The sequence below is a fragment of the Erythrolamprus reginae genome, chromosome Z (assembly GCF_031021105.1).
Source record: "Erythrolamprus reginae isolate rEryReg1 chromosome Z, rEryReg1.hap1, whole genome shotgun sequence".
Taxonomy (NCBI): domain Eukaryota; kingdom Metazoa; phylum Chordata; class Lepidosauria; order Squamata; family Dipsadidae; genus Erythrolamprus; species Erythrolamprus reginae.
In genome coordinates, this window is record NC_091963.1 from 127,806,702 (window position 1) to 127,812,391 (window position 5,690).

A 5,690-nucleotide genomic window follows, 5' to 3' on the forward strand; every position below is an offset into this window, starting at 1 on the left:
GGGTGGCAGTGAAGTTACTCTCCCCTTTCATAAGTTTCCTTGCTTCCTTCCTCTGTTCCTGTCCCTTCACCCTTTCTTTCTTTCTTCCTTTCTTTCTTTCCTTCCTTCCTTCCTTTCCTCCCTCCATTTCTTGCTTTCCTTTTCCTTCCTCCCTTCTTTCCTCCCTCTACAGGATTGGGTGGCAGTGAAGTTGAATAAATAACTACAGTTTAATGAATAAAAATAAAAGTTTGCCATGTTGATTGTTTTGGGTAAAAAGAGGAAGGGAAGGAAAGCTCTCAGCTTATCATCTTATTAATAAGTAAAGTTACATTTATTCTTGCAATGTCTTTTTGCATAATTTAGACTAACTTTGTGAGTTTTTTGAGGGCTGGAACCAATTAAAATTATTTACATTAATTCCTATGGGGAAAAGTCGTTCAAGATAAGAGCTGCTCGACTTAAGAGCACAGGTCCAGAACGAATTAAACTCGTATCTCGAGGTACCACTGTATTGGCAAGGTAAGAGCCTTTTCAAGCTAGGTTTTCACTCCCAGTGCATACGGCTTGGAAGAAAGTCATAGTTACCCCTGAACTGAGTGGATTATAACCAGGAAAGGTTCAAATATCAACAGTTATTGATTGACCTCACCCAACACTCTTAATCTGATTAATCAACCAGTTTTTCACGCCCCTATAGTAGGCTGAAGAATTTATTCACCTGAAGGTAGGTTCACCCAAAGTACTAATCTAAGGGAACATTGCACAATCAGATGAAAAATGTATTCAGTGATACATTAAGCAATAATGAACACAGCTGCTATTTTTTGCATTACCTTTGCCTGGTTATGGGGCTCAAATGGGAGGAGGACCAAGCCATCAGGGGATTATGAATATCCTGAGGCTACAATGATCTAATTCAAAACAAAGACAACAGAACAAAACAACAGAATTGGAAGTGATCTTGGAGGTCTTCTAGTCCAGTCCCCTACTCAGGTAGGAAATCCTACATCAATTCAGACACTTGATCATCCCATATCTTCTTTAAAACTTCCAGAGTTGGATTTTTCATAAATTCTGGAGGCAAGTTGTTCCACTGATTAGAATAGAATGGCATAGAATAGATTTTTTATTGGTCAAGTGTTTGACCCTGGACTTAATGAAGCATAGTAGACCAACACCAGCAGATAACATGGTTCCCCAAACCAATACAGACTGCTCAGAGAGGAATATCATGTCGGGTGTGTGCCCCCCCTCGTGAGTTGGACCCTGTACTACATGGGTCAGGTCCATGGCTGTCATGGTGGCCATGAACTCCCATGCCAATCCTGAGGTTTCGCCAAGCGACGGCAGGTTAAAGTCCCCCAAGACAATAAATCTGGAGTACCCCACCGCCAACCCGGCTACCTCCTCGTGTAGCACAGGCAGGGCTTTTGACATGCAGCTGGGAGGCAGGTATGTGAGAAACAAGCCCACCTGAACCCCTAAGTCCAACTTCACCAAGAGGGACTCGCAACCCGCAATCTCTGGAGCAATGAATCTACGTAGGCAAAGGCTCTCCCTGTCTATAATAGCCACTCCACCCCCCCTTCCCCGGGGCCGAGGTTGATGCCATATCTGAAACTCGGCTGGCAAATTTCACAGAGAGGAACTTTTCCTTCCGAACCCAGCCAGGTTTCAATTACACATGCCAGGTCGGCCTCCTCATCCAGGATCAAATCCCGGATGAGGAGAGTTTTATTTACCACCCACCTGGCATTGAGTAGCAACAACCTGAACCCAGGGCCAGAATTTATTTATTTATTTATTTATTATTTAGATTTGTATGCCGCCCCTCTCCGAAGACTCGGGGCGGCTCACAACAAGATAGAACAAATCATAAATAATCCAAATAACATTAAAATATTTAAAGATTTAAAAGAACCCCATATACTAACAGACACACACACAAGCATACCATGTATAAATTGAACATGCCTGTGGGAGGTGTTTCAATTCCCACCAGTGCCCAGGGTTGAGCTCACGGAGCCAGAAAAGCAGCAATCCCTCGTTCCCCTGGAACAGCTAGCTCCATGGCTCCCGCCATATCTGCCTCTCCCCAGCAACACCGGGATATTCCGACCCTCTTCTACCCCAGAGATAGATGGTTTTAGGATGTTTAGTCTGCAAAGGAGAAGTCTGAGAAGAGACTTGATAGGTGTCTACAAATATCTGAAGGGCTGTCACAGAGCAGAGGGATCAGCATTGTTCTCATTAGCACATGGAAGGACTAGAAAAAATGGAATGGAACTGCAAGGGGGTAGATTTAGATTAGATATCAGAAAAAGCTTTCTAACAGTAAGAGTGATAAACCAGTGGAACACTTTGCCACAAGAGGTGGTAGGATCGCCTACACTGGAGGTCTTCAAACAGAGACTGGACAGTCATCTTTCTGGGATGGTTTAATGAATCCTGCATTGAATAGAGGGTTGGACCCAATGACCCTGGAGGTCCCTTCCAACTCTATGATTCTGATTCAGCTGAACTTTATGGCGATGCTGACTTCAATTTTCCAGCAGGACTTGGCATCTGCCCATACTGCCAAAAACACCAAAACCTGGTTCAATGACCATAGGATTACTGCGGTTGATTGGCCAGCAAACACACCTGACCTTAACACCATAGAGAATCTATGGGGCATTGCCAAAAGAAAGATGTGAGACCAAACAATGCAGAAGAACTGAAGGCCGCTATTGAAGCAACCTGGTCTTCCATAAAACTTTACACTGCATTGAGGCAGTAATTGCTATAGAAGGGGCCCAAATCAAGTATTGAGTACATATGTTTGGCATGGGCCCGACCCGGAATGGCGGGGAACATGGTTCCGGTGGCGGCAAAGGAGCGTGTAGCCTAGTTCTGTTGCCGCCACCGGGCATGCACACACTGTGTATATGCAACCAGTGCTTCCCCCGACCACCGTCTGCCCTGCTCTGCCGTGAGTGCTGCCTTCCCCCGACCTCCGCCTGCCCTGCTGTGAGCACTTCCCCCAACCAGGGTAGGGCAGGAGGTGGTTGGGGGAAGGCAGCGCTTGCGGCAGGGTAGGCCAGAGGAGGTCAGGGGAAGGCAGCTCTTGCAGCAGGGCAAGGCAATGTGTAGCCCGGGGGAAGGCAGCACTTGCAGCAGATCAGGCCAGGCAGCAGAGCTGGTTCCAGAGGGTCGGGGCCGCCACAGAGAAGGCTCTTCCCCTGGGTCCCACCAAACGACATTGTTTAGTTGACGGGACCCGGAGAAGGCCAACTCTGTGGGACCTAACCGGTTGCTGGGATTCGTGCGGCAGGAGGCAGTCCCGGAGATATTCTGGTCCAATGCCATGAAGGGCTTTATAGGTCATAACCAACACTTTGAATTGTGACCGGAAACTGATCGGCAACCAATGCAGACTGCGGAGTGTTGGTGTAACATGGGCATACTTAGGGAAGTCATGGTAAAGACCGATAAGCATCCTTCAGTGTTTTTGTAGCTGCTATAATAATAATAATAATAATAATAATAATAATAATAATAATAATAATTATTATTATTATTATTATTATTATTATTATTATTATTATTATTATTATTAATTAGATTTGTATGCCCCCCCTCTCCAAAGACTCGGAGCGGCTCACAACAGTAATAAACACTATATAAATCCAATGTACTTAAAAAACATCTAAAAGCCATATTATTAAAAACCATACAACTCAGTCATACTATTCATAAACCATAATAGCCTGGGGATAGCTCAATTACCCCATGTCTGGTGACATAGATGGGTCTTCAATAAAAGCTAAAGCTATGGTCTAAAGCCGTGATGGCAAACTTACGGCACTTGTGCCACAGGTGGCAGGTGGAGCTGTATTGGAGGGCACGTGAGATGGTGCCCTATGTCAGCTCCAGCATGCCTGGGTGTGCTGGCCAGCTGATTTTTGGCCTTGGAGAAAGACGTTTTGCTCTCCGGATGTTTCAGCCCCGGAGTGCAAAAAAATGCCCAACAGGCCTTGGGGAAAGACGTTTTGCCCTCCGGATGTTTCAGCCCCGGAGTGCAAAAAAATGCCCAACAGGCAAACCTGAAGTTCGGAAAACGTTTTGCCCATTGTGCTGTTTTCTGCACTCCAGAGGGTTCAAGGAAGCTTCCTGAAGCCACAGAGTGCAAAAAACAGCACAATGGGCAAACCAGAAGTCTGTTTTCTCTGAACTTCTGGTTTGCCCATTTGGCTGTTTTTCACCGTCCCAGGCTTCAGTGAGGCCTGTGCACATGCGCAGAGGGAGGGAATTGTGTGCATGCACAGGGATAACACGGGGTGGGGTTTGCACATGGGTGAGAGGGAAGTGGTGTGGGCAGGCACACGCATGCTAGCATACCCACAGAAACTCTTTTGGCACAAACCAAAAAAGGTTTGCCATCACTGATCGAAGTATTCTTGCCTCGTGGAACAACAGACATGCTGGAAGTATTTTGGTAGCTCTTTCCTTAAGTTTGCCTTGTTTAAATCTCCCAAAATAATGGCCAGTGAATCAGAGTATTTGGCTTCAGCCTCCATAATCTGATCAGTCATGTTCTTAAAGCCTTGTTTACACAGGCTTGTAGATGTATATGCACAGCAATTAGTTCTATTAATTGTTCTAACCGTCAGGAAATTTCTCCTTAGTTCTAAGTTACTTCTCTCCTTGTTTAGTTTCCACAAATTGCTTCTTGTTCTACCCTCAGGTGCTTTGGGGAATAGTTTGACTCCTTTGGGGCAACCCCTGAGATATTGGAACACTGCTATCATGTCTCCCCTGGTCCTTCTTTTTATTAAACTAGCCATGTCCAGTTCCTGCAACCGTTCTTCACATGTTTTAGTTTCCAGTCCTCTAATCATCTTTGTTACTCTTCTCTCTACTCTTTCTAGAACAGTGGTTCTCAACCTTTCTAGTACCACGACCCCTTGATACAGTTCCTCATGTTGTGGTGACCCCCAACCATAAGTCTAGAGCCAATTCTCCCAACAGAGCTTGAAGCTGATTGGCAGGAAGGTCAGAGGGAGACCCCTACTGTAAACACCTGATTGGTCAGATTGTAAAAATAGGTTCCAAGACGCCAGAATAGCAGCTTTAGTTCCTAACACCATGGGATATTTGTCTTTTCCCATGGTCTTAAGTGACCCCTGTGAAACGGTCGTTCGACCCCCAAAGGGATCCCGACCCTCAGGTTGAGAACCACTGTTCTAGAGTCTCAACATCCTTTTTACATTGTATTACATGGCTCAGTGTTTTCTAAAACACTGTCCCTCGGGAGTTTGGAGGAAGGGAGGGAGGGAGGGATGAAGGAAGGAAGGAAGGAAGGAAGGAAGGAAAAGTGGGAGGGATAGATAGATAGATAGATAGATAGATAGATAGATAGATAGATAGATAGATAGATATTACTAAATATTAAAGCAGCAGACTATGCTGTTTATCTATTTCAGGGTAAAATCTTCACATGCCCCAGCAATACTCTTCCGCAGCTCTCCTCGCGAGATGGACTATTGGATTCATTTTCCGGAATTGGCCGGCCTGTCAATCAACAGGCAATTGTATGTCCGACAGGAAGACCCACCCAATCCCCGTTCCATATCTCCCTAAAGCGGCAACCCATTCATTGCTTCTGCCGGAAAAAAAAAAGAAGGCGGCTGATTGAGGGCGGAAATGGCGTCGTCAGGGGCTGGTTT